This window comes from Panthera tigris, chromosome C1, assembly GCF_018350195.1.
Source record: "Panthera tigris isolate Pti1 chromosome C1, P.tigris_Pti1_mat1.1, whole genome shotgun sequence".
Taxonomy (NCBI): domain Eukaryota; kingdom Metazoa; phylum Chordata; class Mammalia; order Carnivora; family Felidae; genus Panthera; species Panthera tigris.
This window is the reverse complement of record NC_056667.1, coordinates 35728487-35740908: the sequence shown is the minus strand read 5'-3', so window position 1 is coordinate 35740908 and position 12422 is coordinate 35728487. Positions and strand designations below refer to the sequence as shown.

Below are 12422 nucleotides of genomic sequence, written 5' to 3'. Positions count from 1 at the left end.
TGCCCTTCCTACTTTGTTAGAGTAAGAAGGTGACTTCTTTGAGCTCTGCTAGTGCTAGGCTTTGGAAATCTGATTTCATTTTTCTAGGGAATCTAGCAGATAAGTCTTTGCTGTAAGGCTGTCATTTTAATTATAGACCAGCTATAGCCAGAACATTTGTCTTGGTCGTGTTCTATTAGAGGAGAGATATTTGAGTCCATTTCTGAGGGGCAAGAGGATCATAATACAGGGTCCTCCATAATACAGTAGTAGGTACTTGATAAACATGAAGCTTCATGTAAGCCTAGGTTTCCAGTAAGATCTTAGGAACCAAAATAATTTCTTCACTATATTTCAGGATCTGAACATTGAACAAACTATTACTACTTAAATGACCAATTAGTAGCTAATTAAAGCTCTGGAACTCCCAGGTTGGGCCCTGTCTGGAAATCCTCTAGGGACTGAAGTAGTAAATCCAGTGTACAACACTTACTGATCAAAAACATTCTCCAGAGAAAGCCTCCACACTGGTTTTTCCCACCTAAGGTGCCAGAATCCCACTTCTTACACTCTTAAAAAAAATGCCTTTTCTTCCCGCCCTCCCCCACCCCACAGAGAGGAGGAGGACAGAAGTCACAGTGCAATTCTCAGGCTCAGATCAGTTCCACTCCTGTCAGCAGTTCTGGGCCACCATCCAGATCAGAATGGCTATGGTTGACTCAGTTTTCAGTGAGGCTGACTCATAATGCTCTCTGTCTCTCAAGGAACTTAGAAAGTAATATTAAATACATGAGAGGGCTGTTTTTTGTTTTATGTTCTACCTTCTTGCTAGCCTATGGTGGAAGGTAGCAGGAACCTCAGTTCTTGAAAGTGGGAAAATTGTGGCATTGATTAACTCAGCAGATACCTACCTGTTCAACACTTTCTCTGTTGACATGAATAAGGAACTTGCACACTTGTGACGGATATAGGTGAATGGGGTGATGGCAAGATTCAATCAGCTTTCTGGCTCCATCTTGGTCCCCTTTGCATCCTCATGACACTCAAAAATAAGCACTAAATGTGTGGCTAGTCACCTGAGAGCAATTCCCTTCTGCCTGAGGCATTCTTGCATTTATTCCACATTCACTGAGCATCATCTGCTTTCAGGCCATGTACTGGACTGCTGGAGGTGCAGAGGTAAAGATGTGACCCTGCCCTCGAGGAATTGACAGTCCAGTGCAATGGTTCTCAATCTGTTGTCTCTTTGATGCTATGGGGTACTTGCTACCATCATATCCTTAACTTACTAAAATCATGGTCCATGGTGGGGGAGGGTGGGAAAAAGAAATAATAATTATAGAACTATGTGATAAGTGCTATTTGTGATAGAAATAAACACAGGGTATGGTGGAAATACAGAGAAAGGAGCACTGAAAATCAGATTAGGAATGGGAAGCTTGTCAGGAAAGATGTCCCAGAATGGTGATACTTGAACCCAGTTTTGAGAGATAAGCAAGAGTTAGGCAAATAAGAATCTATGAACAGAATGTGGGAGATCTGTAACATTATGGTACACTCAGGGATTTCACTCAGTGCTTTATGGTTAGAGCAATATGAGGTGTATGTGAGGGAGGAGAGACAAGATGTCAGATGGTGGAAGGCCTGTGTGTCAGGATAAGGAATATTATGCTGAACATTACGCTAAGTTCAGTGCTCTGGGGAGATATCAGCAAGGGGGTTGGAAATTAATTCACATAAGGAATGGCTGGGGAAATGGGTCTGTTTAAGTTGAGGAGAAGACGTTAAGGGAAAAAAAACCTGGTTTATAGCATGTGCAGAATTTTTTATTCCGTATTACTTCAGAATTAGAAAAGGCCGTTTATCCTAGCTTGGCAAACCATACATGATGATCTGGTTAGGGGCAGGTTACCAGACCTCCATTAGCCTCTTTGGTCAGTTGCCCAAACTGTTCAACCATATGAGATGGCCCTGACTCCTATCCCACTCTGGTCTTAGAGTTCTCAGATTAGGGTCTACTTGTCAGCCCTGATGTTCCTCTGTGGAAGGTGGAAGGAGAGAATACAGAGATACCTCTAGTTGCAGAATTACAGCTTGCAGAGGGGTAAGGGAACATGACTAAGGGTGCCATGAAAGGCAGGAACCCAGCTTGTGGTTAAAGGTGTGGTTAAGGCTGGGAATGAATCAGTAAAGCCTTCTTGCCCAGAGGTAAAGCTCTCCTTTTCCATCTGTGTGATTTCTCAGAGCCTTTTGTCCTTTGTCTCCCTTTCTTTCCCATCTGTCAATGGCAGAGTGGCCCTGAGAAGAGCAAGCCAGAGTCATTACAATGGGTGTGAGCTTTTCTAGTCTCAACATCATTACTCACCTAATTGCAGTACTTCTGACAGTGAAGGCACTCTTCTGGAAGCTTTGGCCAAGGTATCTAGAAGTAAAGTATGAATACATTAAAGAGGTAAATTTTATTTTTCCTGCTTCCAGGCAGAGAAGACCCTACCAGCCAGGACAAATGGGCCAGAAGGCTATATAGGCTATGAGTCCTCAAGTCATTTATTTGATTTTCTCTAGCTCAACCTGGGGAAATTTTGTCCCCCAGGGCACATTTTGGTAATGTGTGGGGGGGTGGGAGGGTTGCTACTGGCATCTAGAGGACAGAGTATTGTTAAATATCCTATTATGCATTGAACAACCCTCCACCCTCCCAACAAAGAATTATCAGACTCAGGGGCGCCTGGGTGGCTCAGTGGGTTAAGCGTCTGACTTCAGCTCAGGTCATGAGCTGTCCGTGAGTTTGAGCCCCGCGTCGGGCTCTGTGCTGACAGCTCAGAGCCTGGAGACTGTTTCAGATTCTGTGTCTCCCTCTCTCTCTGACCTTCCCCTGTTCATGCTCTGTCTCTCTCTGTCTCAAAAATAAATAAACATTAAAAAAAAAATTAAAAAAAAAAGAATCATCAGACTCAAAATGTTGATAGCACTGATGCTGATGGAATAACTGATAAAAGCTTATATGTATAAGGATTTGGTTGGGGGGGGGCAGTAAAAAAAGGATTTGAGCAGTAGTCCCTGGGGTATCAAGTGGCTAAAGGTAAAAGCCCACTTTAATTGTATAAGCATAGTCTGCAAGCTTGCTGTTAGTCTAGCTTATTGATATGTCATGGTGGACTTCCCCTTTACTGCTGTTTTCAACTGTATCTGTGCATTCATTCTAGTTCTCCTAAAATTGGGGAGAAGGAAGATGGAGGAAGAGAAGAAAAATCAACACTTTATTTTTCTAGTTAGGTGTGAGAGGGTGAAAACTGGAGTCTAAAATTGAGTTTAATATCTTAAATATGTACCTTTTTAAAATACAAATAGCAGTTCATTATAAAACAGGACAATGACAGAAAAATAACAAATACCAAATCATACTTGAGTTTAAAGTTGGAATCATTGAAAATGTATGAATTGGGATGTCAGATTTGTAGAAATAAAAACCAGAAATGAGTGGAAGTCAATGTAGTCTCAGAAACAAGTTCAACTGAAGATTAGGTAAGGAGCTATTTAAATTCATTAATTTTGAGGAGTGCCTGGGTAGCTCAGTCGGTTGAATGTCTGACTATTGGTTTCAGCTCAGGTTATGATCTCATGGATTTGTGGGTTTGAGCCCTGCCTCAGGCTCCACGCTGACCATGCAGAGCCTGGTTGAGATTCTCGTCTCCCTCTCGCTCTGCCCCTCCCCCATTCATGCTCTGTCTTAAAAAAAAAAAAAAAGACAACAATTTTAAATTCATTAATATTTTGATGGATTCAAATGATGGATTGGAGGCAAGACAACAAATTTTGATACAGATTATAATGATAATGATGATGATCATAAGAATGATTATTACTAAGCACTTCCTCTGTGCCACAGATAATGCTGTCATACCATTTTCATGAGAAGAAAACTGAGGCTGAGGGGAGTTACATGAGATCTCAGTTACCTGTGTTTGTGTAACAAACTATCCCGACACTTGGTGAGTAAGCAAAGGCAGGGAGACAGTTCCACTGTATTCCACGTGAGTAATACTATAGTGGTTTTATGCATCTGAATTGCTGCCCCCTTCTAGGGGTCACAGATAACCTAGAGAGCACCAACAGGAACACCTGCAAGTCAGTTATCACGGAAGTGTGCAAGACAAAACCAAGTGACTGTTAGGCCTACCGAAGAAGGGATTCTGGTAATGGGTAGAAGGTTGGGTGTTAAACTCCATGTTTAGTAAGTATAGGGCACAGAGGACAGGGCATAGAAGAGTACATGGCACATGGTGGCAAATTCATTTTAAATTATTTAACTGTGGTTCCTTCCAACTTTGAGGGTCTAGGGCTCTATATTTTTTTGAGGACATAATTGTGCATAAATAAATATTTAATCATGCATGTAACCAAGAGTTTTATATCACTTCATGAAAGGTCTGCAATACCAAAAGCATTACTACAAATAGTGTTGCTGTGTTACCCAATTCCAGGGGCACTATTCATGGAACACATAAAGTGAATATCACCCCCTAAAGTTCTATGACACAGAGGTCCGTATAAATACAAGGCAAGTTTAGTAAAACAACTTGCCATTTCTATCAAGGGTAGAAGATAAAAATAGTAACTGAAGCTCTTTTTTTTTCTAGCATTTCAACATGCTTGCATGGTCACATTCAGAATCCCAAGTTTTTCCTTTCAAAGTCCATCAAGGTCAATCTAGTTTATCCAATGTCCTTCTCTCTTCCTTTCTTTCTAACAGAATCTCAATTTTGTTAGGAGTGGTAATATACCTAACTAGTAGACACATTTCCAGCCTCCCTCACAGCTAGGAGCAGCCATGTGACATAGTTCTAGGAGATATTTAAACTGAGAGATTCCGGGAGTGCTTTGCTTCCTTATTATAGTCCCCACCCCCCTCTGGCTGCCTCTTCCTTCTCTCTGGAATACAGGTGTATTGTTGGAAGTAGAGCAGACATTTTGTTTAGTATAAGGTAATCGTAAGAATAAAAGTTACATGCTAGGAATTTAGGTACAGAAAGTTAAAAGAAGTCTGGTTCCCTCATAGCAGCATGGAATCACTGTAAGAGCCTTGGACTACTTATTTGTTCAATGGGAAAAATTAATCCCCTATTTGGTTAAGCTTGTTACTTGAGTTTAAACTGTTACTTACAGCTGTGTTCAATTCTAACAAACATCATCCTTGATAATAGTTTTTCTCAACTGGGTTATCTGTAGGTCTTTCTGTGTCCTAAATATAACTTTATAAATTGAATTCTTATAAATTTAAGGATTCATGTGTTCTCTGAGAACTGTTAAATGTAGTGTTTTTCTTTTAGTGATAATTAAAAAAATAAAAATAAACATGTTCTGAATCATCTGGATGTGATCATAACTGAATGCTGCTCTATGATTTTGATTTCCATGATTTCATTGGTTATTACAATTACAAGAAAGCATTTAGCTTTAATGTTTATAGGTTTAATTTTAATGGTTTATAGGTTTAATTTTAATGGTTTATAGGTTTAACTGTAATGGTTTATAAGTTGATTGCAGGCTGTTATTAGTTTAGCAACTCCTAATGTTAAAATGATCACTGTTGCAGGGCATCTGCTTTATACTCCTACTGAATCGCCTTACCTGGTGTATCTAGTTAGCTATGAAGAAGGGGCAAAGGCTGTTCATTAATCAGTAACTAATGCTTTGTTAAGTGATGGCCAGATGATGTCAAAGAACACCTCATGAACAAGTGTCTCATGCTAGCTTAAAGGGAGAAAGGTGGTGGGAGAATCAAGACACCATTGCAAGGTGTAGGCAGTATAGGTATGCAGACCCCAGAAGGAGATGCACTATAGCATTAGGATGATATTCGTGGAGAGTATTGCTTGAGGAGTCTCATCTTGAATATTTTAACTTGCAATAGTTCCTTAGCAGCCAGATAGTAGTAATTAAGGAAAACATTTTCATTCAACAGTATTTTAAATTAGTAGGCAAATAATTTTCAATATTGCATTCTGGAGCAACTTATTAAAGTATTACAGAGTCTGGGGTGCCTGGGTGGCTCAGTCAGTTAAGTGGCTGACTCTTGATTTCAGCTCAGGTCATGATCTCATGGTTTGTGATTTCCAGCCCCACATCTGGCTCTGTGCTGACAGCTCAGAGCCTGGACCCTGCTTCAGATTGTCTCAGTCTCTCTCTGCCCCTCCCCCTGCTCTCTCTCTCAAATATAAATAAACATTTAAAAAAAAAAAGGATTCTCTCCCTCTCCCACTGCCCCTCTCCCCGCTCACACTCTTTCTCTAAAATAAATAAGTAAATGGGGCACCTGGGTAGCTCAGTCAGTTAAGCGTCCGACTTCAGCTCAGGTCATGATCTCACAGTCTCTGGGTTCGAGCCCCACATCAGCCTCTGTGATGACAGCTCAGAGCCTGGAGCCTGCTTCAGATTCTGCATCTCCCTCTCTCTCTGCCCCTCCCCTGCTCATGGTCTGTCTCTCTCTGTCTCAAAAATAAATAAAAACATTAAAAAAATTTTAAAATAAATAAGTAAATAGATAATGTTTTAAAAAATATATTTTAAAAAGTAAAATACTACATAGTCTGAAAAAAATGAAATAAAAGTAATAAAAGTTAAATAATTAAATTTGAGAAATGAAGCCAACTTTGGACTTCCTCAAGAATATTTTTCCTTTCACAAGGAACTTCATATTACTAATATTACTAATATTTGAGAAAACTACTTTAACCTACTAGGTCGAGGGAGCCAGGTCTTCTGAAGAACTGGACTGGAATCCAATGCTTCGCCCAGCAAAGAGCCATACTTACTTGAATTGGCAGAGAAAAAATTTAAGGGCCTCACTTCTAAGAAATAAAGCAAAATATGATTCATGCAAGCATTTTCTCAGTTGCTGCCATGACACCAAGCAATTCTTCCTAACAAAGTTCTATCTAATGCCTTCAGCAACCAGCGACTTAGTAAGAGATATATATGTATTTTTTTTTCATTTAAAAGAGTTTGGAGAAAACTTAGTAAATTTCACAGGTGGCAGCTTGTCTGTATACTATTTGACTTTTTTTTTTTTTTTAATATGGAACGCTTCACGAATTTGCGTGTCATCCTTGCGCAGGGGCCATGCTAATCTTCTCTGTATCTTTCCAATTTTAGTATATGTGCTGCCGAAGCGAGCACACTATTTGACTTTTTAAACCATTCCATTTTGTTGTTACCCTTTCCCAGGTGTAGGAAACTTCAGTGCTGATGGTGGGGACCAAAGGAAATTATTATTGGTAGAAACAGCCCATCTTCATGAATGACCCTTCAGCCACAAAATGCTATTCTTTTTAAGTTGCTCTTAATGGCTTTGTCCTTCCTCCTATTCTCATAGAAATTCTCAGAAGTCCTGGTCTTGGCTTACCTCTTTCTACAGGTTTTAATTTACTCTCACAGTTTTAAGTATCCTTGTTATTGTAAGTGATGTGAACACATATAATTCATTAATGTATTTTAAAAATACCTATTGTATCTATCGTGTGCTATGGACCATGCTGCTAAGTATTAGGGTTATAATGTGATGAACAAGATAGGCACAAGTTTCCACATTTCTAGCTTCCTACTGGTCATCTCCCCCTTGGAATGCTAAATTCAACATACCCCAAAGTGAGGTCTTTATCATCTCCTCCAAACTCTGTTTCACTGCATGTCTGTGAGGCACACCACACTTCACCTAATTCCCCTGAGACTCCTCCTTGATTCCTCGCTTTCAGTTCCCATATCTGATGCCCAGAATTTGCTTACTGCCCTCGAATCCCATCTCTCCATGTTCTGCACTACTGCCTTCATTCAGGCTCTCCACCTCTTTTCCAAGGTCATGGCAATAGCTTCCTTATTTGTCTCCCTACCCCATATCTTCTTGGTCCCCTAAATCTGTTCTCTCTACAGCTGCCAGAATGATCAATAATGCAACCCAATGTGGTCACTCTCTTATTTAAAACTCTGAATTTCTTTCTATACTTCCACTTTAATTTTACCCATAAAATTAGAATCCTGGCTTATGAGATACATCATAACCAATCTCTGTGTTTTTTGTCTCTACATTCTAGTCTTTGGCATTTACATTCTGCTAATATTGAACTTTTTGTACTTCCCCATACACATTGTATTTTTTTCCCACTTCTTTTACTGTTTTCTCTGCTTGGAACTCGTTCTTTACTTTTTTCCTCCTTAACAAATTCTTTAGTGATCTTTCAACACCTGAATACATGGTGTCTTATTCATCTTTGCATGTCTAGCAAAGTATAGGCCTCCTGTAAATAGAAGAATAATAAATACATAACGAAACCTCTGTGCTGCTAATTCTCACATCTAAATCTCCAGTGGTGAACTCTGGACAACTCTACTTGGATGTCTGAAGAGCATCTTAGTGTCGTTTACCTCAAACCAAACTTCTTACCTTCTCCATTAAGAAAGGAGTCAACGAATCATTAAATTCTACTGAAAACATTATTACACTATATGTTAACTAACTTGGATTTAAATAAAAAATAATAAAATAAAATAAAATAAAATAAAATAAAATAAAATAAAATAAAGAAAGGAGTCAGTATAGTAATAGGGTAGACTCCAGAGTCACAAAGCCTGGCCAGACCACAGTAAGGCACAACTCCAGGGGGCACCATTTACATTATAGTCTATATAAATGTCACATTTGCATATTGTACATGATGGTTCTGCTGCCTAGGATCGCATCTGGCCCAACACTTCTTAGCTGTGACTTTGGACAATTTACTTAAATTCTTTAGGCATCAGGTATTTTGTCTGTAAAACAATACTCAATAAATGTCTTTATTTTTTAAAGTTTTATTTACTTTTTGAGAAGGAGAGAGCACAAGCAGGGGAGGGGCAGAGGGAGAGAGGAGGACAAAGGATCTGAAGAGGGCTCTGCGCTGACAGTCCCAGGCTGACAGCAGACAGCAGGGTGCCCGATATGGGGCTCAAACTCACAAACTGCAAGATCACTACCTGAGCTAAAGTTGGGTGCTCAATGGCCTGAGCCACCCAGGCGCCCTTGTTTGTTATTATTTTTAACCTCAAGCCTGCTTCTCCTCTAGTATCTCCTATGTCACAGGTAAATGACATTACTCCTTTGAAAATTTTTTTAATGTTGTATTTATTTCTGAGAGAGAGAGAGAGAGAGAGAGAGAACAAGGATGAGTGGGGGAGGGGCAGAGAGAGAGGGAGACACAGAATCTGAGGCAGGCTCCAGGCTCTGAGCTGTCAGCACAGAGCCTGACAAGGGGCTCGAACTCATGAATCATGGTCAGCTGCTTAACCGACTAAGCTACCCAGGCACCGCCCCATGACATTACTCCTTTGTCACCAAGATAAGAAACCAAGGAATCAGATTGAAGGATTGAACTTCCTCTTTCTTCTCACCCTAAATCCAATACAAGGCCTATAGAAATATTTTTTCTTTCCTTCATCCCATCTTGCTGCCAATGTCATATTACAGTTCTGAGACTTCTCTTCTGGATCTCTGCTTCTTGTCTCCCAGTCATTATTTTTCATATCACACAGCTGCTAGAGTTATCTTCCTAAAACATAGTTCAAATAAGTTAACTTCACATCTCAAAAATATTTTTAAAATTTTTTTTAATGTTTATTTATTTTTGAGAGACCGAGCATGAGTGGGGGAGGGGCAGAGAGAGAGAGACAGAATCTGAAGCAGCCTCCAGGCCCTGAGCCATCAGCACAGAGCCTGACATGGGGCTCCAACTCACAAGCCATGCCATCATGACCTGAGCCGAAGTCAGAGGCTCAACCGACTGAGCTACCCAGGCACCCTACATCTCAAAAATCTTTTATTTATTTATTTATTTATTTATTTATTTATTTATTTATTTTTGAGACAGAGAGAGAGACAGAGCATGAATGGGGGAGGAGCAGAGAGAGAGGGAGACACAGAACTGGAAGCAGGCTCCAGGCTCTGAGCCATCAGCCCAGAGCCCAATGCGGGGCTCGAACTCACGGAGCGTGAGATCGCGAGATCGTGACCTGAGCTGAAGTCGGATGCTTAACCGACTGAGCCACCCAGGCGCCCTTCAAAAATCTTAAGTACATTCCAAAATTAAGCATTCCTCCTATGCCAGTTACTCTGCTAGGTTCTGACACTACAAGATAAATAAAACCAGTAAAATCCTTCCCAGACCACTGTTAAATAAGGAAGGACAAAAGAATCATGTGTAAACTTAGAGCTAGAGGTATATATTAGGTACTGTAGAAGGATAAAGAAGAAAGACCCCTTGCTCCCATTTCCAAGTCTTTGCTGTTCTCAGGAAAGAGATTCCATAGTCACTTGCTTAGGCAAGTGTTCAACAGATTTTTTTCTCTTTTCAGAACTCTGTCCTGGTATTTCAGGTTCTTTTTTATTTTTTTGTATATATACTTAAAGTTTATTTATTTATTTTTAAGAAAGAGACAGAGAGCACAAGCAGGGGAGGGGAACAGAGAGAGGGAGAGAAAGAATCCCAAGCAGGCTCCACACTGTCAGCACGCAGCCCCCTGTAGGGCTCGAACTCACAAACCATGAGATAATGACCTGAGCTGAAACCAAGAGTCAGACGCTTAACCAGCTGGGTCACCCAGGAGCCCCTCAGTTTTTTATTTCCATGGGGATAGGCTGTTAAGATTTATTTGGGCCAGCATAACTCTTTTGGTTCTTGAATGACCCAAGTAAACCTAAGTGCCTAGCCCAGGGCTAGATACAATAAATGGTCATTTTTTATTCTGGCTGAAGTAGGACTGTGTGTTGTTGGTTTAACTGCCTATAGCAATAACCATCCACTATATATTTTTTTAAGTCTTTATTTATTTTTGAGAGAGAGACAGAGTGCGAGCAGGGGAGGAACAGAGAAGGAGACACAGAATCCCAAGCAGGCTCCAGGCTCCAAGCCGTCAGCACAGAGCTGGAGCTGGGCCCGAACTCACGAACCTTGAGATCATGGCCTGAGCCCAAGTCAGAGGCTTAATTGACTGAACCACCCAGGTGCCCCAATAACCATCCACTATTAAGCTCTGAACTTCTATGTCTCCCCTGCGCCTCTGGAAGGAAATGAATAATGGCCAAATAATTGTTCAGCCTCAGGCAGAGAAGGAAAAAAAACAACAACAAACAAACAATAAAAAATCACTACTGTTGCAATGTAGGATAAATGCCAAAACACTTTGAGATGCTCAACCAGCATGACTCAGCACATTCCCATTTCTTACTCTGCTATAACATCCAAGGGAGTTAATAGGATGGGGGAATGGAGATGGGGGCAGAAAGGGGACAAAATGTATTTATTATACGCCTGATATTTTATAGCGGGTGCTCTGTTGTGTCTTGGGGATACAGAGATGGAAGTAACCCAAACCTTACTTTCCAGAAAGTCTATCAAGAAGCAGCACTCATGTAAACGTGTAAAATAGCTTAGATACTTTGTATAGCTTTTCGCTATCAGGATATTGTTTGGGCACAAAGGAGGGAATGGTAAATTCTGCGGATGAGCAAAAACCAGAACAGCTTCAGAGAAATTCTGGGGATGAGCCAAGGTCAGGAACAGTTTCAGAGAAGTCATGCTTCAGCTGAGTCTTTAAAGATACTTTCTCTAGGCCAACTAGGAGGGAACGGATTCTTCATACTTGAACAAAAGCCTGAAGTCTTGAAACAGCGACACATTGTTGTGGGTATTACAATTAATCTAGGAGCAAGGAAGAATTATAGCAACAATAGCTAACATTCTAATGTATAATAAGAACTAGGAACTGCTAAGTAAGCTACGAAGATGATCTCAAAGAATTAATAATATTCCCATTTTATAGGTAAGAAAAGTAAGGCTCTTGCCTGAAGGCCACAGATAAAATGACAATGAGTTTTAACTGAGGAAACTGAATACAGAGCCCCAGTTTTTTAAACCACAAATCAGAGGAGTGAAACGATCAGATTTCAAAAAGATTCCCTCCAGCAGCTGTGGAAGGAGCGGATGGGAGAAGTAAAGCAGCAATCCTGTGATCAGAACAATTAAGGAAGTTGTCTATCGAGGATCAGCAATAGGGCAGAGGCTGGGGGGATCGGGGTGGAATCTTTGAGAAACATTTGGGTAGTTTTCAATGCTTCGTATGGATCAGACGTGATCCTCCGTGGACGGCAACAGGACCCTGGTCTCGGCCTTGAGCGCAAGACACGCAGGGCCCCGCCCCCCCCCCTCACAGAGACCCAGATTAACCGAGGCATTATGGATTTGGAAACTGTAGCTCTCAGCTCTCCGACCCCAAAGGTCGGGGGCAAGGAGGGGTATTCGTACCTTCCGCGTCCTAGCCCGCCCACAACGAGGAAAGTGCTGACTCATTCTGGCGGGGCGCTTTCAATCGGGGCGGGGCTCGGACCAGATCCCCCTCCTCTCTCCACCTCTTAC

The 12422-nt window shown here is 40.9% G+C and overlaps 1 protein-coding gene and 1 non-coding gene across 5 annotated transcripts in view; both read right to left on the bottom strand.

The window, feature by feature from the left end:
- AKR1A1 (aldo-keto reductase family 1 member A1) overlaps window positions 1-12422 on the bottom strand; it is a 35720-nt gene that overhangs the window by 22961 nt on the left and 337 nt on the right. For 2 of the 4 annotated variants that reach the window (XM_042996949.1, XM_042996947.1), the window contains exon 2: window positions 2345-2401. The gene's annotated coding sequence lies outside the window, so the exon portion shown is untranslated. Of the gene's footprint in view, window positions 1-2344; window positions 2402-12311; window positions 12353-12422 lie in introns of those variants that run through there. The other 2 variants (XM_042996948.1, XM_042996950.1) reach the window with 2 other exon arrangements.
- LOC122241620 lies at window positions 7052-7158 on the bottom strand. The gene has a single exon (XR_006221862.1). It is a non-coding gene; the product is annotated as a U6 spliceosomal RNA (small nuclear RNA).